The sequence below is a fragment of the Ursus arctos genome, unplaced genomic scaffold (assembly GCF_023065955.2).
Source record: "Ursus arctos isolate Adak ecotype North America unplaced genomic scaffold, UrsArc2.0 scaffold_20, whole genome shotgun sequence".
Classification (NCBI taxonomy): Eukaryota; Metazoa; Chordata; class Mammalia; order Carnivora; family Ursidae; genus Ursus; species Ursus arctos.
In genome coordinates this window covers 54,956,284-54,982,664 of record NW_026622875.1, presented here as the reverse complement: position 1 = coordinate 54,982,664, position 26,381 = coordinate 54,956,284, and the positions used below count along the sequence as shown (strand labels likewise).

The following is a 26,381-nucleotide window of genomic DNA, read 5'->3' as shown; positions in this document are numbered from 1 at the left end:
GGGAATGCTACCAATCATTCAAAGAAGAAATAATACCTATTCTCCTAAAGCTGTTTCAAAAAATAGAAACAGAAGGAAAACTACCAAACTCATTCTATGAGGCCAATATTACCTTGATCCCCAAACCAGGCAAAGACCCCATCAAAAAGGATAATTACAGACCGATATCCCTGATGAATATGGACTCCAAAATTCTCAACAAGATCCTAGCTAATAGGATCCAACAGTACATTAAAAGGATTATCCATCCTGACCAAGTGGGATTCATCCCTGGGATGCAAGGGTGGTTCAACATTCGCAAATCTATCACTGTGATAGATTATATCAACAAGAAAAAAGCCAAGAATCATATGATCCTCTCAATAGATGCAGAAAAAGCATTTGACAAAATACAGCATCCTTTCCTGATTAAAACCCTTCAGAGTGTAGGGATAGAGGGTACATTCCTCAATCTCATAAAAACCATCTATGAAGAGCCTACAGCAAATATCATCTCAATGGGGAAAAGCTGGAAGCCTTTCCCTTAGGTCCTTTCTTTTGCTTGCTTTAGACTTCTACTGATCCTCCTCTCCAGTTTCCAAATATGGAAAATCAGATTATTGTGCTTAATTACAACAACTGATTTTCAAATACATAAACAAATTCTGTATTCCTAAAGTAAACCCACTGGTTATAATTATAAGGCTTTTTATATATTGCTGGATTTGACTTGCTAGTTTTATTCAGGATTTTTACATCTATGCTCATGACAAATATGGGCCTGTAATTCTTCCTTATAACATCCTCATTCAGTTTGGTATCAGGGTTATGTTGGCCTCATAAAACTGCTCCTATACTTTGAAAGAGTCTGTGTAAGATTGGTATCATTTCTTCCTTAAATATTTGGAAAAATTCAAAGAAAAGCTTTCTGGGCTTGTTCTCTGCAGGAAAATTTTATTAATAAATTCTATTTAACAAATAACTTCCCATTGCTTCTTGGCCTTTTGGCTAACGTCAAGTGTACTAACAGATAACTCCAGATTTTTAATTTCTTCTGGTTTTTAAAAGCTGCGTTTTTCAAGGAATTTTCCCATTTAATCTGATTTCATACAGTTGTCAAATGCATTCTATAATTATGTCCATACTACTTTTAAAAATTGATAATGTCCCTTTCTGAGGATCATGTCTTTTTCTGTTTTTTTTTTCCTTGATCAGCCAAGCTAGTGAGTTATCAATTTTAGTAATAAAAATTATCTTTGTGGATTTCTCTATTTCACTAATCTATGCTCTTGTCTTCATCAATTCCTTCATTATAGTTTCTTTGAATTTGCTGTGTTTTTCCAGTTACTTGACATGGAACTTTTTTTTTTTTAAAAGATTTTATTTATTTATTCGACAGAGATAGAGACAGCCAGCGAGAGAGGGAACACAAGCAGGGGGAGTGGGAGAGGAAGAAGCAGGCTCATAGCGGAGGAGCCTGATGTGGGGCTCGATCCCATAACGCTGGGATCACGCCCTGAGCCGAAGGCAGACGCTTAACCGCTGTGCCACCCAGGCGCCCCTTGACATGGAACTTTTGATCATGAACTTTCATCCTCTTTTCTAATGCATGCATTTAAAGCATTTCCCTCTAAGCACCATCCCACAAATTTTGATATGCCATACTTTCATTATTATTTACTTTGAAATACTTTCAGCTACCACTGTGATAACTTCTTTGATCCACGGATTTAGAAATATGTAGCTTAATATTTTGTTGTTCTTGATTCTAGTTTAGTTCCACTGTGGTCAGAGAGCATACTCTAGATAATTTCAATTTTTTGAAATTTGTTGTATTTACATTATGGCTCAAAATATAATCTATTTTGATAAGGGTTTCATGTACATTTTAGAAGAATGTGTGTTCTAAAGTTACTGGATGTAGTGTCCTATATACTACAGTTAAGTATGGTTAAATATGGTTCAAATCTCCTACATCCTTTCTAATTTTTTTGTCTGATTATTCTGTTACTATAAGTCTATCAGGGGTATGTTAAAGCTCTACATATAATTATGGATTTGTCTATTTTTCCCTTTAGTTTTTCTTTATATATTATCAACTTATTAGGCTCATCAGAACTTAAGATTCCTATTGTCCAATTGACCTTTTATTGTCAAGAAATGTCTCTTGTGTCTAGTATACACCCTGCCTTAAGGTCTACATGGTCAATGCTAACATAGCCACAAAAGCTTTTAATGTTTCCATCTTTTACTTTTGATCAAACTGTGTTTGTTATTTTTAAAACTCCAGTTTAACACAGTTTGTCTTTTAATAGGAATGTTAAGCTCACCTACACTTAATCATGGATATAGCTTAAATCTACCATCTTGCCATTTGTTTTCCATTTTCCCCAACTGCCCTTTACTCCTTTACTCTCCTTTTAAGAATTCTTTATCCAAATAAATGATATTTATGTCTTTGGTGGTTGCTCTGAATACAATACAGCCCCATTTCAGTCTAGCTTGAATTAATATTATTCCTCCATAGCCACAATCATAATGTATTCTCATTTCATCTTTTATCTTTTGTGTTGTCATATATTTTACTTGACATATATTATAAAACAAACAATATAGTGTTATGATTTTTGCTTAAAACAATTATCTTTTAAATAATTTTTAAGAGGTAAAAGGTATTTTATATACCCACATACTTACCATTTATGGTGTTCTTTATTCTTTCCTGTATATGATTTTTACCTCCCTTCAGCCTTAAGAACTTCCTTTAGCATTTCTTCCAATATGGGAATGTCAGTGATGATTTCTGACAGTTTTTGTTTACCAGAAAATGCTTTTATTTTTAAAAGATAATTTTGTGGGGTGGCCTGGGCGATTAAGCATCTGACTCTTGATTTCAGCTCAGGTCAAGCCCCAAGTCAGGCTCCATGGTCAGCGTAGAGTCTGCTTAAGACTCTCTGCCTCTCCCTCTGCCCCTGCCCCCCGCCCTTTCTCTCTAAATAAAATCTTTTTTAAAAAAGATAATTTTGCTGGATATATAATTCTTAGAGCTTTTTTTCTTTCTGCACTTTAAAGATGCCATTCCATTGTCTTTTGTTTTGAATTATTTCTTATAAGAAGTCAATGAAAATTCATACTATCATTCCATATATCTTAAGATTTCTCTTTATCTTTGGTTTTCATTAATTTAACCATAGTGTACTTAGGTGCTATTTTTCATTGTATTTATTCATTTGGCATTTGCTAAACTTCCTGAATCTGCAGACTCATCAGATTTAGAAAATGTGGGGCTGTTTCTTCAAGCTTTTTAATGCCCCATTCTTTCTCTGGACCTCCAATTACACATGTGTTAGACCATTTGATATTACAAGGTGCTAATGATGTGTTAACTTGTTGCTATCTCTTTTCTCTCTGTATGTCACTTTAGACAACTTCTATTAACTATCTTGAAGTTCATCAATCTTATCTTTTGCAGTGTCTAATCTGATGAAAAGCCTAACGAATTAAAAATTTTTTTTAGTATTGCATTTTTCAGTTCTAGAAATCCCACTGGATTCTTTTTAGAATCACCACATCTCCTGAAATATCCCACCTCTTCACTCATTATAGCCACCTTTTTCTATAAATTAACATATTTTTCATGATCAAAAGAATTATTAATGTATGGTTGACATACAATATATAAGCTAGTATTCAGGTGTACAGAATAGTGATTCAACAATTCTATACACAAAGCTATCCTCACTGCAATAAGTCTAGTTATCATTTGTCACCAAACATTACAGTATTATTGACTATATTCCTTATGCTGTATTTTTCATCCCCATGACTTATAACTGAGAGTTTGTACCTTTTAATTCCCTTCATCTCTTTCACCCACCCCTCCAACTCCCTTCCCTCTGGCAACTACCAGTTTGTTCTCTGTACTTATGAGTCTTTTTTTTTTTTAAGATTTATTTATTTGAGAGAGATGGGGGGAGTATGGAGGGGGGAGAGGCAGAGGAAGAAGGTGCGAGAATCCCAAGCAGACTCTGTGGAGAGTGCGGAACCAACACAGGGCTTGATCTCAGGACCCTGACATCACAACCTGAGCCAAAACCAAGAGCCAGACACTTAACCGACTGTGCCACCCGGGTGCCCCTCTGTACTTATGCTTCTGTTTCTATTTTTTGTTTGCTCATTTGTTTTATAGATTTCACATATAAGTGAAATTACATGGTATTTGTCTTTGACTTATTTCACTTAGCATAATACCCTCTACATCCATCCATGTTGTCATAAATGTCTAGATCTCATTGTTTTTTATGGCTTAGTAACTTTCCAGTGTGTGTGTATGTGTGTATACAACTACACACATCTTTATCCATTCATTTGTCAATGGGCACTTAGGTTGTTTCCATAACCTGCCTACCGTAAATAACGATGCAATAAACACAGAGATACATATAACTTTTCAAATTAGTGTTTTCATTTTCTTTAGGTAAATACTCATTAATGGAATTACTAGATTGTATGATTTTTTTTGATTGTATGATATTTCTATTTTTAATATTTTGAGGAAACTCCATAATGTTTTCCAAAGTGGTTGTACTAATTTATATTCAGAGCAACAGTATATGAGGGTTCTCTTTTCTCCACATCTTTGCCAACACTTGTTATTTCTTGTCTTTTTGATAATAGCCATTCTAACAAGGGTAAGGTGGTATCTCATTGTGGTTTTGATTTGCATTTCCCTGATCACTAAAGATGTTGGGCATTTTTTCATGTACCTGTTGACCATCTGTATATCTTCTTTGGAGAAATATCTATTCAGGTCCACTGCCCATTTTTAAATCAGATCATTTCGGTTCTGAGTATTGAGTTACAGGAGTTCTTTATATGTTTTGAATATTAGCCCCTTATCAGATACATCATTTCCATAGGTATTCTCCCATTCAGTAGGTTGTCTTTTTGTTTTGTTGGTGGTTTCCTTTGCTGTGCAAAAGCTTTTTATTTTGGTATAGTCCCAATAGTTTATTTTTGCTTTTGTTTCCTTTTCCAGAGAAGACACATCAATAATCCTTAATATTTTGAACAATTGTTTAAAGTCCTAATATACTAATTCCAATAACTGGGTCATCTAAAAGTCTGCTTACATTGACTGTTTTCTTTTGTTCATGGGTCACATTTTTCTGCTCACTTGTATGTCTCATAATTTTAGGCTGTATTCCAGACATTGTGACTGAAATAGTAAAGAATGTCATCTCATTTGGCTTATTTCCCATAGTGCAAGCTCCTTCCTCTATCTGCTCATTCAGAATCTTGAGTTGAGCTGGAGCTGGGTCACAGCTAAAATTAAATTTCACTTGTGTTTGGCTCATCTCCAACTTCCTGAGCCATATATAACATTAAAAATATCTTGTCAGTGTATGATCTAGAAGTGTATGATCTAGAAGCAGTTTCAGATAGCTCTTGTTTGCCTTTGAATTTAAGTCTAGCAAGTATTCTGAATCCCTTCATTACAAGAATGATGGCCTAGACAATTTCTCCCTGCCTACAAGCCTTTCCTCCATTCCTGTCTTCTTGGCAAAACTTGGTGGGGCCAGGGAGGAGTGGAGAGGAACTAACAGGGAAGAACTGCTAGACCGAATTATTTGTCCTTGCATTTGAGTCTCCAAAGCACGGCTGATTTAGCCTCTGTGTCTAAAGCAGGCCCATCTGTACCATGACCAGGCATCCACCACCAGGTATAGAAGCTGCTGTGGTTCTGCTCACTACAAAGGGCTTGTCTCTTTGAGAAATTCAGTTCATTCAGACCTCCTCTTATCCACTGTTCTTTGCTTGCCTTATAGAAAGTATGACTTTAAAATTGTGTCTGTAATTTTTCTTATGATTGCCATAAAAGTCTTTCATGTCCTTCCTAAACAAAAGCTGAAGTCTCTATAATAATGTTTTTAAAATCTTAAGGCCTATCTTACATTAATATTTCTAAAGTTAACATATCTCCCCCCAAAACTTAAATCACTCTAATTCTGATCACCATCTTCCCATCATCCAACTGAAACCATCAACAATTATTCTTGCTGTCATGAAATCTTCCATGTTAGTTATTATAAATATTTTCTTCTAAAGTCAATACTAAATAATATTTACCCATATGGCTACATTTGGTTTACCAGTTGTTTCTCACACATTCTTTCTGAGATCAAACTTAACTAGATTTTATCCTTTAACAGTTCATTCAGACAGGTGAGTTTTAAAGGTTGGAACATTTTAACTGTGATTTTAAAAACTGAGGTAAAGTTCACATAACAAAACCATTTTAAAGTATACAATTCAGTGACATTTAGGTCATGCACAATGTTGTACAACCACCACCTCCATCTAGTTTCAAAATTTTTCATTACCCCAGAAGAAAACACGATGCCATTAAGCAGCCATTCTCTATTCCCCACTTCCTCTTAGCCCTTGGCAACCACTGACCCACTTTCTGTCTCTGTGGATTTATCTATTCTGAATACTTCATATAAATGGAATCATACAATATGTGGCGTTTGGGTATGGCTTCATTTCTTAGCAAAATGTTTTTGAAGCTTATCCAAGTTGTAGCATGTATTAGTACTTCTTTCCTTTTTATGGCTAAATAATACCCTACTGTATGTGTATACGACAATTTGTTTATTCATTCATTATTGATGGACATTTGGGTTGTTTCCACATTTTGACTACTGTAAATAATGACACTATATTTGTGTACAAGTATTTGAGTTTTCAATTCTTTTGGGTATATATCTAGGAGTAAAATTTCTGGATCATGTGGTAATTCTAACTTTTTAAAGAACTGCTAAAAACTGTTTTCCACAGTGGCTATTTTATGAAAAAGATTTTTCATTTTAGAATTATTATTTAGGCAGGTAAAGAATTCTAGGTTTACGTTTCCATTGGCACATGGAAAAAATTCTACTCTTTGCTTCTGTTGTTGCTGATGAGAGATCTATTGTCAATGTAATTGTCAATCCTTTTAGGTAATTTTATTCTCTGAAGTTCTGCTGTTTCATTGTGCCTAGGTACAAATTTATCTTTATTGATCCTGGTCAGGACCCACTGTGCTACTTCAATTTGAGGATTTATATCTTTATTCCATTCTGAAACATTTTCAGTACTATTGCTTCAATATTACCTCTTCTACATCTTCTCTATATTCTTTGTCTATAATTTCCTCTACACAGATTAGATGTAATCTAATCATCTAATCCCACCTTTTGGGTCTCTTAGCCTTTTCAATATTTTTCTTTCTTTGCTTAACTATGTTAAACTTCCCATCTCTATTTTCCAGTTTCCTAATTCCATTTTTAGCTTGATCTAATAACTGTTTAATCCATTTACTCTACCTTATAGTGGATCATTTCCTTAGGTAACTTGTAATATTTTATCATGACCTCATTTTCATCTGATTATTGATGTATGGAAAGCTCATGCACCTTGGTTTGTGAAATATCCCTATGAAATTGTTTAAAATTTGATTCTGCCAAGTTCTCCAAAGGTTTCTTTCACCTTTCCAACATCAATTTTTTGGAATTTGAATCATCCACACAGGAAATTAGATTTCCTAAGAAAGACCTTTTCCCCCAGAGCCCTAAGCAGAACCAAGGTCTTTTGTTTCTTTGTTCTAAGTCCCATCTTACATGGTGGAGGGAACCTTTCCAGAGTCTCTGCATTATGTAGTGGTCACGTATTCAATTCCTCTCCATGTACATGTGAGGCCTCATCTCCTTTCCCTGGTGGCATTAAAATCCCATCCACTAGTTATTATAGATAGCCTGGTAGCTGATTTGCTAACCACTGCCAGTTATCAGTACACTAAGATTATTTCTTTCTTGAACTATGTATTTGCTTTTTTGTTCTATTATAATCACTGTTTCTCCTTGTGTTTTCATTCTAGCTCAATTATAGGGTTACAGGATGTTCCTTTGCTTTGATAACAATTAATAGCATGGTATACAGAATGCTCTAGGAGTAGAATGTCAGCTACCCTTCACTTCCATTACCACAGCAAAGAAAACCAAGTACATGAGGTAGTAGATTTTTGGTTAGACACATGACCTATAGTGTTGAATAGTCAATTAAACTGGAAGTTTGTGCTCTGCCAAAAAGAATAAAAATTACATGCCTTATCTTTTATAGTTAGATATATGGAGATTTGTGAGGATTTTTTGGTCTGTTTTATAGATTATAAGACTAACACATCCTGAAAACAATTTTTGTTGACTGAAGGACAACAAGGTAAAAAGGAAGCACATGAAATTTGAAGTTAGAAGCCTTGAAATCTCAGATCCACACAGACCCTTTAAATTCCAAATCTCATGTTTTTAAACAACTGTGGAATCTTAAGTCACTCACCTTTGAGTCTAAGATTTTTGATTAAAATTGTTCCTTCTACTTGAAAAGCTTGAGTGTTAAGTGATGATTATGAAATTGCTACAATGTACTCAGAAAACATTCCTTTTTCCCCCAAAATGATAACCATTAGTAAACAGACTGAATCAACAGAGGCAGATCCTTAACGGACTTTAGAAAAGTGTGGGGAACTTTAAATTATCACATGAATGTCAGTTGTTCTGCTAAGAATTGCTGTGGGTTAAGAGTAAGACCCAGAATATGACTTTTGGCATTTCTATATTTATATACTTCCTTCATATCCTTAGAACAGCTAGGACAACATATAACAAAAAGTGATGCCAGGCCCTCCCCACATTCTTCACAGAAATACCTACTTAGAATAATGCCTCCAAACCATGAGAGACTGTGGACTCTGGGAAACAAACTGAGGGCTTCAGAGGGGAGGGGGGTGGGGGATTGGGATAGGCTGGTGATGGGTATTAAGGAGGGCACATATTGCATGGTGCACTGGGTGTTATATGCAAATAATGAATCATGGAACATTGCATCAAAAACTGGGGATGTACTGTATGGTGACTAATATAACAAAATAAAAATTATTTAAAAAAAAAGAATAATGCTTCCAAAGATGAAAATATGGGCTTCGTTTTTTTAATGCAAATGAATAGTCTTTGAAATGTGGATACAAAGGACAAAATTTTTTCTAAAGACCACTAAGCCTGTTCTCATATACTAAGGTAGATGAGTGAACAGAAAGCAATTATGTTTGTTTAGTAAATATTAAATTTGAGGTTTCAGAGCATTGGTTTAGTAATATTATCTAAAAGAGAAAAAAAACCCCCACAAAAACCCTAAGAGTTAACCAGTTCAGGAATATTTCCAAAAGTATAGACACTATTTATACTTTTTATCTTAGAGTGTGAGAGCTGAGGAAGGTTAACAGGAGATTTATCTTTTTCTTTATTCATCTTTTTTATTCTCTCATTTGCTAAAGCTATTAAGCTTTTTAATTTAAAATATAAAAAAGAAAAGACTACAGAAAGAAAAGAACTCCACAATAGCAAAACTAGCTTCACATGAATGTAGTCTCATTTAGTCTCATTTGGGTTTCGACCCTCCATATTTTCAAGCAAAGTTAAAACTAAGTTACTAAAATTTGCAATCATCACATTTTCTAATAAAGAACAGATACTTTTATGGTTCATTTCCAATTATTCAATTACTATCTTACGAATAAAGATTTCATAAATACTGAGCACTAAATAGTAACTAAAACACACCACAAAAAAAGAAGTCAGCTTCTGACTAAAGTTATTTAAAAGACATTTTTTAAATTTCAATTTTAAAAATTTTATTAAGTTCTTAATTTTGATTCTAGTACGGTTAAGTGTTATATTAGTTTCAGATGTACCATATAGTGACTCAACAATGCTATACATTACTCAGTGTTCACCATGGTAAGTGTACTATTTAATCCCCTCACCTATCTCACCGATTCCCCTACCCTAAAAGACATTTTAACAAGAAGAGTGTAATCAAAGATCAGTGACTTCGGGGCGCCTGGGTGGCACAGCAGTTAAGCGTCTGCCTTCGGCTCAGGGCGTGATCCCAGCGTTCTGGGATCGAGCCCCACATCAGGCTCCTCCGCTATGAGCCCGCTTCTTCCTCTCCCACTCCCCCTGCTTGTGTTCCCTCTCTCGCTGGCTCTCTCTATCTCTGTCAAATAAATAAATAAAATCTTTAAAAAAAAAAAAAAGATCAGTGACTTCATGCAAATGCAAGAGGCTTAAACAATGATGAATCTACTTCTGCCATAATGCTAGTGAACTTAAAGAATCCATAACTGAGTTTTTTAAAATATAAGTCAACTGAATGATGGAAAAGGCAAAATTTTCCAAGGTTAGATCATTGCACCATGGAGCTGGAGAAGGGAGATTTGCAAAGTCAACACTGGAAAGGAAATCCAGGTAGAATATATTATTAACATTGAATCAAATTACAATAAAGGATGAAAAACCTAACTCTGAATTTTGATAAAAGTAGTTTGAGAAATTAACAGTGAACTTAGCAAAGTGGTGATTCAAAAGGTTAGAATACAACAAATGAGAACAGTTCTGAATGAGAAGTGGGAAACAAAATATTTATAAAGATTAGAGATAGCTAACCCTAAAAGACAGCCAAGGGGAGAGGCAGTAACAAAGTGGTTAGGCACATGAATAAAAAAAACTAATCATGGGGCGCCTGGGTGGCGCAGTCGTTAAGTGTTTGCCTTCAGCTCAGGGCATTATCCCAGCGTTCTGGGATGGAGCCCCACGTCAGGCTCCTCCGCTGGGAGCCTGCTTCTTCCTCTCCCACTGCCCCTGCTTGTGTTCCCTCTCTCGCTGACTGTCTCTGTCAAATAAATAAATAAAATCTTAAAAAAAAAAAAAAAAAACTAATCAGGAGACAAATCAAGGAAAGAATAAAATACAGCATACCTTCATATCTTTCAAACTTATCACAAATCTTTTTATTAGGACTATTTTGATACATACAAAAGAATATATGATACTTTGTAGTCCCTAATAATGAGTGTATGAATCACTACTGAAACTTGAAAACTAGATCATTACCAGTATCATGGCATCTACTTTGTGTTCCTCCCTTATTTCCTTTCTCTACCTCTCAACCAATGAGTATGTTCATGATTTCTGCTTTTTGTTCCCTTCAGGGTTTTACTACAATGTATACATTCCTAAAATGTGGCTTTTCTTGATTTTGAATCTTAAAAAAATAGTACATGCTGTACAGTCTCTTGAAATTAGCTTTTTTCTCACTAGCATTATAATACTAAGACTTATCCGTGCCATTTTGTGAGGTTTTAGTACATTTCACTATATGTTTATACTTCACATTATACATTGTATCACATTATATTTATCATCTACATTAGTATTTCATATTCCAGTGAATATCTGATAATTTCCCATATTTTTGCATTATGAATAGTGCTGCTATGAACATTTTTTTAAAGATTTTTATTTATTTATTTGAGAGAGAGAGAGAGAGAGGGAGAGAGCACGAGTGGGGGGGGAGACGCAAAAGGGGGAAGGAGATGGACAAACAGACTCCACGCTGAGCATGGAGCCTGATGTGAGGCTCGATCTCACGACCCTGAGATCACGGCCTGAGCCAAAATCAAGAGTTGGATGCTCAACCTGAGCCACCCAGGGTTCCTGAACATTGTATACATGTCACCTCTTTTACATTTGCAAGAGCTTCCTTAGGGTATACTCAGAAGTTGCAATGCTCGGTCCATGCCTATGTTCAATTTTATAGGATAGTGACTACTGTTTCCCAGGTACACACCTATACTTCATTTCCTAGCTTCCCTTGCAGGTACAAGTAGCCACATAACTAAGGGCTAGTCACGGGAAGGGGGCTAGCTGGAGGGAAGCCATGGTTGAAAACAGTAGAGCTTCCTTCAAACAGGTCCTTAATAACTGCAGAGAGCAGGGCTTCCTTGATGACTCCAAACACCATTCCCAATTTTATTAGATGAACATTAAGTAAACTTCTGTTGTGTTTTAGACGTTGATGATTATTAAATACATATGCCACATTAGCCTACTTCTACACTAGCGAAGAAAGAGACCTTGAAGTGGGGTGCTTCTAGAACAAAAATCTAAAATATGTGACATCTGCCTAGTGGCTGACAGCACAGGAAACAGAGCTGGTAACTATGTGATATTATTGCCTGTGATAATGTGGAGGGCAGACACAGTGTGCAGATTTAATCTAGAGAAGAGGTTAGAAAGTGCCAAAAGGTTAGTGACTAATGGCTCATCATTGCTGCATTTAGCAAGGCATCACAAGAAAGTACTCAGGAATAAACTAGTTGGCTTGCAAGCAGAAATAAAAGGGAGAAACTGAAGGCCTTAGACTGTTGAAAAAGCCAATTATGTCTAAATACTACTTTCCAAAACTTAAAAGTATCTTGAGCTACAGGAGATTGCTTGAAATTCTGTTAAATAGATTAACTAAGCCCTGTAGCAAAGACTAGACTAAAGTTGCTCCCTTTCTTTCCAAGCCTATTATTGTTGCAGATATCTCTGGAGAGATACCACTGAGAGAGGCATAGACACAAAAAGTAAAATACAGGAGTCCTGAGGCTGCAGTCTAAGAGATAACTGTGGGTGCGGTTACAGGCACACTGAACCAACTAGAACCAGACAAATCAGAAGACTAGTGAGTTATTAAATTCTGTCAAAGAATTCATCCAAAATCTTGGCCTAAAATATACCACTTATAAACTAATCATCAGGCCTCCAAAACTGCACAATTAAGAAATGACTATGAAATAGGAAGAAACCCCAAGACAGGAATATTCCCTAACATCCAATTCAGGTTAGTTAATGTAAGATAATGGGAAAGGAAGAACCTTCCAGAGGTTGGAGTTGAGGGTCACCAAAAAACCAGTGGGAAGAGTTCTTCACGGAAAACAGAGTAGGAACTTCCCCTACTGCCGGCACAAGGGGGACTTCTTAAAGCTGGCCTGTCAGAATCTCATCATTGCTAGAGAACGGTAACTACTGTGAGTCTTACAATCTTCCCCTTCCCAAACTTTGTTTATTGCAGTCACCCTGTCCCTGATCCTGAATAAGGAGAGGGGAAGTAGTTGGGCAAAGGTAACAAAATCATGAAGCACCATATGGAGATACAATGGAGAGGACTGCGTATCAGCCAGAGATCCTAGACTTGGAGCTGGATGCAGTGAAAGGATGGGATTTGGTTTATTTCTTGGGGATGAGGTGTGTTCTGTGTGGAAATAAGAGTCACCAACATGGTAATCTGATTACCAGAAAGGCAGACTATGGCATAAGTGGCGAGGTGCTCACTAAATTTCATGTTTTTCTCTTTTCCTGGGCATACATGCCTAACTGTGTGCCCAGGAAGAATAGGGCTATATGGATTTCAGAGAGCAGCTAGCTGCCTCTGCTTCTTTTGCAGCAGTCAGGTGGGGCTGTGTTGTTGGATTATTATTGAGTAAATATGAGAACATGATACGTGCCACTTGCACAAAGGAAACTCCCAGCAGTCCTCAAAGTATGTTCCAGAGACCCATGACAATCACCTGAGACTCCTTTAGGAATTCCAGGGGTCAAAACTATTCTCAATACAAAGATGTCATTTATCTTTTCTGTATTAACACTTCCACTGATGGTGGAAAAGAAATGGTGGGTAAAATTGCTGGTTCCTTAGCATAAATAAAGGCAGTGGGATAAAACTGTACTTACAGCCATTTTAGCCTTCAATGTCAGGCCCTCAGTGTTTAAAACCAAAAATAATAATAAAAAAAACCCAAAAGTTTCACTTAAGAATGTCCTGGATAAAGCGGAAACAAATGATTGATTTTATTGAATCTTGACTTTTGAGCACACATCTTTTTAATTTCTGTGTGACAAAATGGTAAGTACACAAAAAAGGTTTCAAATGGTTTTTGGTCCTAATTGTTGAGCCCCCTCATTGCACGATGCTCCATCCCACCACCACCCTGCCTCCTCCTTCTCCCACAGAGGAAAAGAATCACATTGTATGTCTGCTATCAAAAACCTCCACTCTTCCCACTCCTTTGCTGATGCAAGTAAGGGTAATAATCTGCTTCCTGCTGGCACAAGGATATATTCACTTAAGAATTCAACAGAGAAATGGGAGGAAGACCCTCACTACTGTCCAGGGGATCAAGGATGATTACAGTAAAAAGAAGCTAGACAAGGTGTTTAAGCAGAAATTTGCCTGCAATGGTACTGTAACTGAGCATTCAGAATATGGAGAAATAATTCAGCTAAAGGGTCATCAGCACAAAAAAATATGCCAGTTCCTCACAGAGACTGGACTGGCTAAGGACGACAAGCTGAAGGTTCATGGGTTTTAAGTGCTTTGGGCTCACTGAAGCTTAAGTGAGGATTTCCTTGCAATGAGTAGAATTTCCCTTCTGTCCCTTGTCACAAGTTCAAAAACCTCACAGCTTATATAATGAAACCATTTGGGGTCTACTTTTAACTTGGACTAGTGTAACTCATGCATGCAATAAACTGAAAAGAGCCAAAAGAAAGTTTCAAATGGTTGTCTTAGGGGAAAATCAATTGTTTGAGCTATGAGCTAAACTAGCCACTTTTTAACTAGTCACTTTTTTTAATGAAACATTTTAACATGAAAGAACAACTGACATAAATCATGGTGATTTAGACTAAAGTACATAATAGACATTTTCTAAAAAATGAAGTGAGCCTGCCACTTCAAGGAAAATTGTGCCAATGATAAAATTCAAGCTTTTGAGTAAAAATTAGAATTTTGGAAAATTTGTACTGGCTACCATGAATTGTCAATGTCCCAATTTTTTTTAATAAAGACTGTATTTACTTATTTATTTACTGAGAGGGAGAGAGAGCACATGTGAGCGAGAGGGGAGTGGGGCAGGCAGAGGGTGAGGGAGCCAGAGAATCTCAAGCAGACTCCACACTGAGTGCGGAACGGATGCAGGGCTCAATCTCACAACCCTGAGAACAGGACCTGAGCCAAAATCAAGACTGCAATGCCCAACCGATTAAGCCATGAAGGCGGCCCGTCAGTGTCCCAAATCTTGATATTTTCCAAATGATAAATTCATGATATTTCAAAATCCACTTTGAATAAGGGAAAGATCTATTCAAAGTACAAAGACAAATGGAATTTAACTAGTAAAGTACAAAGGGTTGATTGCTATGGTTTTAAAATTTCAACTTGCAACTAATCTTTAAGAAACTGCCACCTGTCAAGCTTAGATGACATATCAAAATATCCATAATTAGATGATTCGACTATTATTCTTCCCTTTTCCAACTACATATACAAAGCTTTATGACAGAAGCAAATGAAATAACAGATTTAAGATAATCGGGAAAAGAAAATGTAAACACAGAGGTTTATATCCAGCAAAACTGGTTTTCAAGTATAAAGGGCACGGACTGGTATTAACGTACAAGGCTTTAGAGAATACCGTTCCCATGAACCCTTCTTGAAGAATGAATCTTCTGGAGAACAAGCATCAGACAACAAAATGACTACACAGACATTACATAGAGACTGGTGGTGAGCATTAAACAAGCTCAGTGAGAGTTAAAAGAGAGAGGGTGTCATATATGACGGCTATACGCTTGATAGTGTAGATTTAGTACAACCATTTAAAAGCAGGGGTGAGGAGAAAGGGAGAACATATACAAAAAAATGTCATGGTTTTCAGTAATTATACTGGTAAAAACTATATTGGTGTTGGTATTCTGAGGCTATGTTGTCTGTGATGTGGATAAAGCAAATGAGCAAATACAGGATATTCTAATTCTATAATCCTCTGTGTCAGAACCAGGACTATCAGTGTGGAAGAAAGGAGATGGAGACGTTCAGACTGATGAGGTAATAAGAGAGTCCTGAATTTGCAGCAGATACATCAGTATGAAATCGTGAGTTTCTCATCTCTATATATATATGTTCACTATACTGAAAAGGCCTAGAAATACCCCTAGCAACCAGACTGTAGTCCTGAAATACCCTTTCCCACAAAAAGAAACCAACACTTCTTGAAAAAATGGCTGATTCGAGGTCTGGGGCAGGGTATATATGAGATGAGCCTCATACATCTGTATATTTGTCAGGAAGGAAACTATCAAAACTACAAGGGTCTTGTAAAAGACTCAGGATTCAATAAAAGTAAAAGCAATGAATTGAAAATAATAGGTTTAAATTCATAAATTTATAATACTTGTAAAAATATTAAGTTCCCTTCAGAAGATGATAAGAAACCAACTAATTTTTATTTTTAAGTAGTTTCAGACATACAGAAAAGTTGCAAAAATAGGACAAGGAATTCCTGTGCACTTTTCACCCGGATTTCCCAAGTGCTAGCAATATACTGTATTTTCATTATCATTCTTTTTCTTTATATACACACATACACATATAAACACGTATATATGCATATACATGTGTATATAAAATAATATATGTCATATTAATTAAACAGGGAGGCTATTAGACTGAGGTGGCTCTAATGCTGTGGCAGCCTACCTAAGCACCCAAAAATCTAAGCCTTTAAATGCCCCAAAATTACAAATCAGAACATTAAGGACAAACAATCATAAAGAGCAAATGAGGCTTTAAGATATAGCCAATCAGATAACTTCCTTTCTTTGCTTTCCCACCCTCTCTATAGAAGCCTTTCCCCTAGGTCGGACTGGTAGAGCACTCCCAACCACTCCCACTTTGGCACTGCCCCATTCAAACTGATTCTTGCTCAAATAAACTCTTATAATTTTTAATATACCTCAGCCTATCTTTCAACAAATATCATATACACAAATATATGTCATTGTCTCTGAAATATTTGAGAGCAAGCTACAGACATGATGTTCATTTACCTCTAAATACTCAAGTATCTCCTAAAAACAAGGACATTCTTTTTCAAAGACACAGTACAATTATCCAAAAGAGGACAGTAATACAGTACTATTATTTAATCTACAGATCTTATTAAAAATGTCCCAATTGTGCCATTAACGGCCCTTAAAACAAAAGAAAAACGTTTTTTTCTGGCCCATGACCACATACTGCAGTTAGTTGTCTCTTTGGTCTCTTTGATTCTGGAACACTCAGCCTTTCTTTATCTTTCTTGACTTTAATATTTTTGAAGCATACAGGCCAGTTATTTTGTCGGATCTCCCTCTGTGTGTATCCACTGTTTCCTCATGATTAGATTCCAGTTATTAATTTCTGTCAGGAATGCCACAGAAGTAATATTGTGGTCTTCTTGTTCAACACATCAGGAGGCACAAGGTGTCCATTTGTCCTGTTACTGGTGATGTTAACTGTGATCATTTAAGATGATATCTGCCAGACTGCCTCATTATAAAGTTACTATTTTTCCCTTTGTAATTAATATAGATTGCTGTGGAAGATTACTTGAAACTATGCAAATGTTTTTGCCCCTAAATGTCATACCTTCATATACCCCACTTTCAAAAACTGGCAAATAAACAGAAAGAATCAGGCATTTATCCTGACTTTTTTATGTAAACTGTAACATTTTATAATCAGATAGAAATGAAGAGAAATAGCTCTTTAAGTATTCTAACTAATAAATGAAAAAAGAATCAGAATATCAATTTGCAGCCCCAATAAGTTAATAACCTAAACAATAAGCATCAGTAGATGCTAGCATTGCCCACACAAAAAAAGAAAACCAGACATTTTGTTACTCCTGGTGAAAGAACATCACATAAGATCTTACCAAAGGGACAGAACCTGAGTCTGATCAAGCTTCTGGATCCAGCTATCAATTTCCAAGAAATATAGCTGATAAAGGAAACATGCTGAAATTGTACCATGAAGATGCAATTAGCAAAACCCAGACTGTGGGAACGTCTGCAAGTCAAATAACCCAAGTTCTTTAACGGCATATGTAAGGAAGAGAAAGAGATGAACAGGGGCCCTGCTGATTATCAGAGATTTAAAAGATTTGTAAATTTTCAGTGGGCAAGACAAAACTGTAATGTCTAGGGATGCACATTTGGGTGATAAATCTAAAACATGAAATACAGTGATAACTATAAAAGTCAAGATAGTGGTTACTTCTGGAAAAGGGAGAAACAGTTGTGATTTGGATGGGGTAGGATATGGAGGTTCCTGAGAAGATTAAAATTATTACTACCATATGATCCAGCAATTCCAATTCTGGGCATATAACCAAAGAAAATGAAAACAGGATACTAGGAGATATGTGCACTCCCATGTTTATTGCAGCATTATTCACAACAGCCAAGATTTGGAAACAACCTGAATAAAGAAGATGTAGTGTGTGTGTGTCTGTATCTGTGTCTCTGTGTGTGTGTGTGTGTATTAGTCACACATGAGAAAGAAGGAAATCCTGCGATTTGCAACAACTTGGATGGACCCTGAAGGCATTATGCTAAGATAAGTCAGACACAGAAAGACAAATATCATATGACATCACTTACCAAACTCATAAAGAGTAAAATAATGACCAGGGGCTAAGAGGTGGGGGAATGGAAGAGATGTTGTTTAAGAGTACAAATCTGTAACTAGTAGATAAACAAGTCCTGGAGATCTATTGTAATTATAGACAACAATACTGTAGTATAAAACCAAACCTGCTAAGAGACCAGATCTTAATTATTCCCACGACAAGAAAGAACTGATAACCACATGATGTGGCAGAAGTGCTAGCTAAAGGTTTAAGGACAATCATACTGCAATATATAAACTACAACATCAAACATGCTGTACATCTTAAGTGTACACAGTGTTATATGTCACATATATTTCAATAAGAAAATTTTTTACAACCTTTGGAAAGCAATGGTTTTGTCAAGAGCTGTAAAATGTTCTCTTCCTTCGATCAGTAATTCCACTTTAGGAAGTTGTCATAAAATAATTCAACAAAAGAAGAAAAAATTTAAAGTCATTATTTGAGCCTTATCTACAATTATAAAAAGCAAAAAAAAGTTATGTAAATCATTCCTTGTGCACTCTATGGAATATTAAGCAGACACTGAAGTGGTAATTATGAAGATTATGTGCCAATAAAGGAGGGTAATCATAAAATGTTAGGTAAGGGAAAGCGCAGAGGAAAATGATTATGTTCCATGTACTTCCAACTAAGTGCAAATAAATACATACATGGGCCGAGAGTAGAAGGAAACTAAACTGTGCAAGGTTCCCCAAATACAGTATAATTTTTTCAAGTGCTGTTTTACCTCTGCTTGGAATGTTCTCTTACACACATATCTACTCATATGCCCACACAATACACATATACACACAGGTACATGTTCACATATACATTCTTATACACACACAAACATGCCCACCCAGCACATATATACATACACATAAGTACACATTTACACACACACATATGCTAATGTGCACAACTTGTGGGCTGAATTGGGTACTCCCAAAATTCAAATATTACGGTCTTAAACCCAAGTACCTCAGAATGTGACTGCATATGGAGACAAGATATTTAAAGACATAAAGTAAAACGAAGTCATTAGAGTGGGCTCTAATCCAACATGTCTTATCTCCTCATAATAAGAGATTAAAACACAGACAGCTGCAGAGGGAAGACCAGGTGAGGACATAGGGAAAAGATGGCCATCTACCAAGCCGAAGAGAGAGGTCTTTGAAGAAACCAACCATGCTGACACCCTGGTCTTGCACTTCTAGCCTCCAGAACTGTGAGAAAATAAATTTCTCTTTTTAAGCCAAAATAATAACAAGAACAACTATAATAATAAAGCCAAAATAATAAAGCCAAAAGCTGGTTCTTTAAAAGCACTAACAGGGGCGCCTGGGTGGCACAGCGGTTAAGTGTCTGCCTTCGGCTCAGGGCGTGATCCCGGCGTTATGGGATCGAGCCCCACATCAGGCTCCTCCGCTATGAGCCTGCTTCTTCCTCTCCCACTCCCCCTGCTTGTGTTCCCTCTCTCGCTGGCTGTCTCTATCTCTGTCAAATAAATAAAATCTTTAAATAAATAAATAAATAAAAGCACTAACAAAATAGGTAAACTTTTAGTAAAATTGATCAAAAATGGGGTGAGCACTTAAACATAAATTAATGATAGTTCAAATGAAAATAAATACATGACAGCAGATACTGTCGAGTTAAAAAAAATAGAACAAAACTGGCTAAAATAAAAAATACAAGAAACAACAAGTGTTGGCGAGGATGTGGAGAAAAACGAACCCTTATGCACTGTTGCTGGGAATGCAAACTGGTGCAGCCGCTGTGGAAAACAGGATGGCGGTTCCTCAAAAAGTTAAAAATAGAATTGCCATATGATCCAGTAATTCCACTACTGGGTATTTACCGAAAGAAAACAAAGACACTAACTTGAAAAGGTATATGCTCTCCTATGTTTACTGCAGCATTGTTTACAATAGCCAAGATATGTAAGCAACCTAAGTGTCCACTGATAGATGAATGGCTAAAGAAGACACGATACACACACACACACACACACACACACACAGAGGAATATTATTCAGCCATAAAAAAGAATGAAATCTTGCCATTTATAACAACATGGATAGACTGAGGTGGTATAATACCAAGTGAAATAAATTAGAGAAAGACAAATACTACATGATTTCATTCATATGTGGAATTTAAGAAACAAAAGGACAAACAAAGAAAACAAGAGACAAACAAAAAACCAGACTCTTACATACAGAGAATAAATTGGTGGTTGCCAGGGGAGGTGGGTGATGGGTAAAATAAATGGAATGAAGAGTACACTTATCTTGATGAACACTGAGAAATATATAGAATTGTTGAATTATACTGTACACCTGAAACTAATATACACTGTATGTTAGCATTTGAATGAATGAATGAATAAATAAATAAATAAGACACAGTGGGACAGAATATCCTTTCAAAAAAAAATCTGTCAAGAAAACAAATTTTTAAACTCAGACAAAATGGACAAATTCCTAGAAAAATGAAACTACCAAAGTGACTCATGAAAAAAAAGAAAGCTTAAAAAATCCTACTCATATCAAATTAGTTAAAAATTTTCCCACAGAGGGCGCCTGGGTGGCGCAGTCGTTAAGCGTCTGCCTTCGGCTCAGGGCGTGATCCCGGGCGTTCTGGGACCGAGCCCCACATCAGGCTCTTCCACTAGGAGCCTGCTTCTTCCTCTCCCACTCCCCCTCCTTGTGTTCCCTCTCTCGCTGCCTGTCTCTCTCTGTCAAATAAGTAAATAAAATCTTTAAAAAAAAAAAATTCCCACAGAAAATTCTAGGCTCAGGCAATTTTAGAATTTTAGATCTATCAGACTTTCAAAGAACAGTTAAGCCAAAACACACGGACTATTTCAGAGAGCAGGAAAACACTGAATACTCCATAACTCAATTCTATAGGCTTGTATTAATTCCAAAACCAGATAAAAATAATGAGAAATGAATTTAAAGGCCCTAGTCACCCAAAAATACAGTTGTCTTTTGTGTGTACTGGCACATAGACAATTAACTAACGGAACAGAATAACAACTGACTAACTACTAGAGAACAGAATATATGATAGAGGTAATAATGGCATTCTTTTGAGGAAATGAAGGACCATTTAACAAATGAACCTGAAAAAACTGATAATCCACATGGAAAAGAAAATAAAAATGGATTCTATCTTGTAAATAAAGACCAATACCAGAGTGATTAGAAACTGAAGTACCAAAAACAAAAGTTTTAAACTTTCAGAAGAAAGTATATGTGACTATATCTGTCCCCAAGGTAGGAAGATGTCCCTCGACAAAACACACAGACACACTAACCATAAAAGACCAATATATTGGACTTTATAAAAGATGCTTGATTCATCAAAATATGCCTTAAAGAATGAGGAAAAAGTTACAAGCTGGGAGAAAGAACCTGTCAGAAAATATTAATCTCAGTACAAAGATTGTACTGAGAATTTAAGGAACTCAACAGAATTCAAATTATATTACAAGGCTATAGTAATCAGAACAGTACAGAATCAGCATAAAAACAGAGACATGATCAATGGAACAGACTATATAGCTCAGATATAAACCCATGAATATATGGTCAACTAATTTACAACAAAGGAGCCAAGAATATATAATCGAGAAAGAATACTCTTCAGTAATTAGTGCTGGGAAAACTGAACAGCCACATTCAAATAATGAAACTGGACCACTATCTTACACCATAAACAAAAACTAACTGAAAATGGATTAAAAACTTGAATGTAAGACTTGAAACCATACAACTCCTAGAAGAAAACATAGGCAGGAAGCTTCCTAGCTTCCTGGCATTGGTCATGGTGATGATTTTTTGGATTTGACACCAACAGCAAAAATAAGCAAAAAAGGCAATAAAAGCAAAAATAAACTAGTAGGTTACATCAAACTAAAAAGCTTCTGCATAGCAAAAGAAACCATTAACACAATGAAAAGGCAACCTACCGAATGGTAGAAGATACTGCAAATTATGTATCTGAAAAAAGTTAATATCCAAAATATATAAAGAACTTATGCAACTTAACAGCAAAAAATCCCAATCCAATAAAAAAATGGGCAGAGGATCTAAATAGACATTTTTCCCAAGAAGACATATAGATGGCCAACATGTACAGGAGAAGGTGCTCACATCACTAATCATCACAGAAATGCAAATAAAAAGCACAATGAAATATCACCTCACATCTGTCAGAATGATTAGTATCAAAAAGATAAGAAATGGTAAGTGTTGGTGAGGATATGGAGAAAAGGGAAGCCTTATACATTGTTGGTGGGAATGTAAATTGGTGCAGCCACTGTACAAAACAGTATGGAGGTTCCTCAAAAAATTAAAAATAGAGCTACAGATGATCCAGCAATTCCACTTCTGGGTATTTATCTGAAGAAAACGAAAATGACTTGAAAAGATATATGCACTCCCATGTTTCCTGCAGCGTTACTTACAATAGCCAAGATATGGAGGCAAACCTAAGTTGCTTATAAATGAATGGATAAAGAAAATGTGGTGTATATATATATAACGTAGTATTATTCAACCATAAAAAAAGGGAAATCTTGCCATTTGCAGCAACACGTATGGACTTGGCATTATGGTAAATGAAGTAAGTCACACAGAGCAAGATGAATACTGAATGATCTCAGGTATATGTGAAATCCAAAACAAAAACTGACCTCATAGATAGAAGAGATTTGTGGTTGCCAGAGGTGGGGGGCAAAGGGGTGGGCCAAATGAGTGAGTGGGGTCAAAAGGTACAAGCTCCAATTATAACATAAATAAGTCAGGGGATGTAACGTACAGCATGGTGACTATAGTTAATAATACTGCACTGCATATTTGAAAATTGCTAAGCAAGTAGCTCTTAAAAGTTCTCATCACAGGAAAAAAATTTTCGTAACTATATATGGTGATGGATGTTAACTAGACCTCTTGTGATGTTCATTTCACAATATACATAAATATTGAATCATTATACTGTACACCTGAAACTAATGTAATGTTATGTATCAAATGCATATATAAATTATTTTAAAAGCTAGATTTACTGTATTATGGTACATAAAATCTAGGTCAAACACCAGAAGTTACAAAATGCTTAAGCGATCTATAAGCATACGCACGAGGGAGAGAACATAGCCTCGAACTTGGGGAAAGCCTTAGGGTGAACTAAGTGAAAGAGGGGTAAAGCCAAAGACAGACATTTTCAAGAAGTATAAAGAGCCCAGGAGAGAGCAAATTAGAGAATGACATTTTCAGGGACTGGAGCTAATTCAGAACTGCCAGAATTTACAAGGAGTTGGAAAAGAAGGAGAGATGGGACAGAATTGGAGTTAATAAGTATACATTTCTGGGAGAGTAATTTAGGTCATAACAATTTAAATGGTCTTTACACTAAAGGTAATAGGAAAGGTCTGAGGCAGGAGAGAGGCAGAATTAGTAAGATAAAGATAAGATAAAGAAATAACAAAATAGAAAATCGTAATAATCACAGTGAATAAAATGAGTTTTAATCATTAAAACCCCAAATTACCCTCTGTAAAGACTATTAAACTGGGACACTATTTGGCAAATCGGATGGAGGAAAAAATACGGAAGATACAGTATTAAGAATGGCGGCGGCGGGGGGGGGGGGGACCCAATGGCAAACCAATAAGAAACAACCTAATAGGCAAAACATATATTTCACAGAAAAGGAAATACATGCAATGATAAATAGATGCTCAACACTACTAGAATTCAGGGAAATTCAAATAAAGAATACAATGAAATGCTATTCTACTCTTAAGACATGTAGCAACACTAAATGTCAGAGTGACTTAACAGAGGCTCTTATTCACTGTATGAAGGTAAATTGATAAGACCACTTTGGAAAAACAATATTACTAAAATAAAGTTGATCATTTGTATAGCCTATGACCCCTAGCAATTTCTTTCCTAGAGAAATTTCTGTACATTTGTACCAAGAGACATCTATGAGGATATTCACAGAGCACTACTTTTATTAACAAAACACTGGAAACCCAAGTATTTATCAAAGAACAATCAACAAGGGGCACCTGGGTGGCTCAGTTGGTTAAGCATCTGCGTTTGGCTCACGTCATGATCTCAGGGTCTTGGGATTGACCCCATCAGGCTCCCCACTCAACCGGGAGCCTGCTTCTCCCTCTCTCCCTGTCCTTCCCCTCAACTTGTGCTCTGTCGCGCGTGCTCTCTCTCTCTCTCAAATAAATAGATAAAAATCTTAAAAAAAAAAAAAAAGACCAATAAGTGATTCTTGGCACATTCACACAATAGAATATTATACAGCAGTAAAATGAGTAATAGCCAAGCCAAGCAAAGTGACCCATGTCACTCTTAGTACCATAATTTTGAGTGAAAACCATATCTCAGAAGATATACTTTTTTAAATAAAGTTGATAAACAAGCAAAAGTAAACAATGTAATCATTTAGTCAAATATACTTAAGATAAATAATTTTTGAAGAAAGGAATCATAAATAGAAATAGACATAGAAAGTTATTGAAAATATTAACTTGATGATGGGAAGGGGGAAAAGGCAATGCACGGATCAGTGATGAAATGTATAATTAACAAAGAATTATGAGTAATCCAATTCCGTAATTCAATTTAACTAAAGTAAACAAAAAACAAAAAAAAAGCTGCAGTAATCATCCCCTATATGCATACCTTGGTATATACATCCCTGTGTATGTGTCTTTGCAAATAAATCTATTAGCAAATTTCAAGAAATGGAATTTGTGAATATGTACACTTAGCATTTTGAAGATTTTTCCCCTCTAAAGTATCTTAGAGTGTCTGTCTTCTATCTCCTTACCAAAACCTCGTATTATCAACCTTTAGCGTTTTGCCAGTCAGCTAAGCAATATCTCACTATTTTGATTTCTATTTAAATATGGGCCTGATTGAGTACCATAAAATTGGCCATTTGTATTTCTTCCTTTGTTCATACTTTCTTCAAGCTCTTCTAAGAATAATCCACCTTATTACCTAATAATTTTTAACAGGTTTTTATTCGTGCATTGAAGAATGTAGCCCCTGCTTGTAATGTGCATTCTAATTGGTGAAATACCCACCATTGTGCTACCACTGTGCTCTATGTATCTGTGGTATGGTATATATATCTGGATGTATTTTACTATTCATAGGGTCAAACTTACCAATCTTTTTCTGCTGTAACTTCTGAATTCACAGTTTTTAAATTAACAGGTCTCTAACAAAACTTTCCAGGGATGAAACTCTGGAGAAGAATGTACTTGCTCCTTCATTCCTATCTGTGGAGCTTTACTGGTGTCTGATGCCACCTCAATGTAGGTTAAAATAAACAAAAAACAAAGGCATCAACAGACTTTTAATGTATAATTATAACCCCAACCTAGACAGAAGAAAATTTGCTTCTGCCAGGATTTGGACTTAGATGCCAACCCTAAAAGAGTACAAAATAGTATACAGAGGTAATGAAAAAAGCTCTTGAAGCTTCTGCATCTGATTTCAACACACATTAATTCAATAGCGTATTGCCTCATGCAAAGTAAAAAGCAGTAAAAACGAACAAATGAAAAAATTCTTTAATGAGAAAGAAAAACCTCCTTAGTTGCTTAAACTTGAATTTGCAGTATGTACCCCAAAAGAGGATCTTACCTGTTAGGCTGCCTTGGAAATATACATAAGGCATCACAGACAGCAGGAGGCGGATGCACCAGTCCTTGAAAACAACCCATGGAATGCTGAAACCTACCAGCAGGCAAGAACACCCACTCAATGCTGCCCCAAACAGGAACAAGCCCATCACTGCACTGCTCCCCCAGGTCCCACAATTACACAGAAGCACTGGGCTGTAACTTAATGATTGCAATTCTTTTTGCTCATGAAATTGGTTTATGATTTTAAGGAAAATTTTGAAAATTTTTGCACTAGTCATTTTACAGTTTTCC

General features: G+C 36.0%; 1 protein-coding gene and 1 pseudogene across 4 annotated transcripts in view; one reads left to right on the top strand and one right to left on the bottom strand.

The window, feature by feature from the left end:
* Positions 1–26,381, bottom strand: part of FBXL2 (F-box and leucine rich repeat protein 2) — a 112,774-nt gene that overhangs the window by 55,446 nt on the left and 30,947 nt on the right. The window lies entirely within an intron of this gene.
* LOC113253754 (eukaryotic translation initiation factor 1-like) lies at positions 13,930–14,409 on the top strand (annotated as a pseudogene).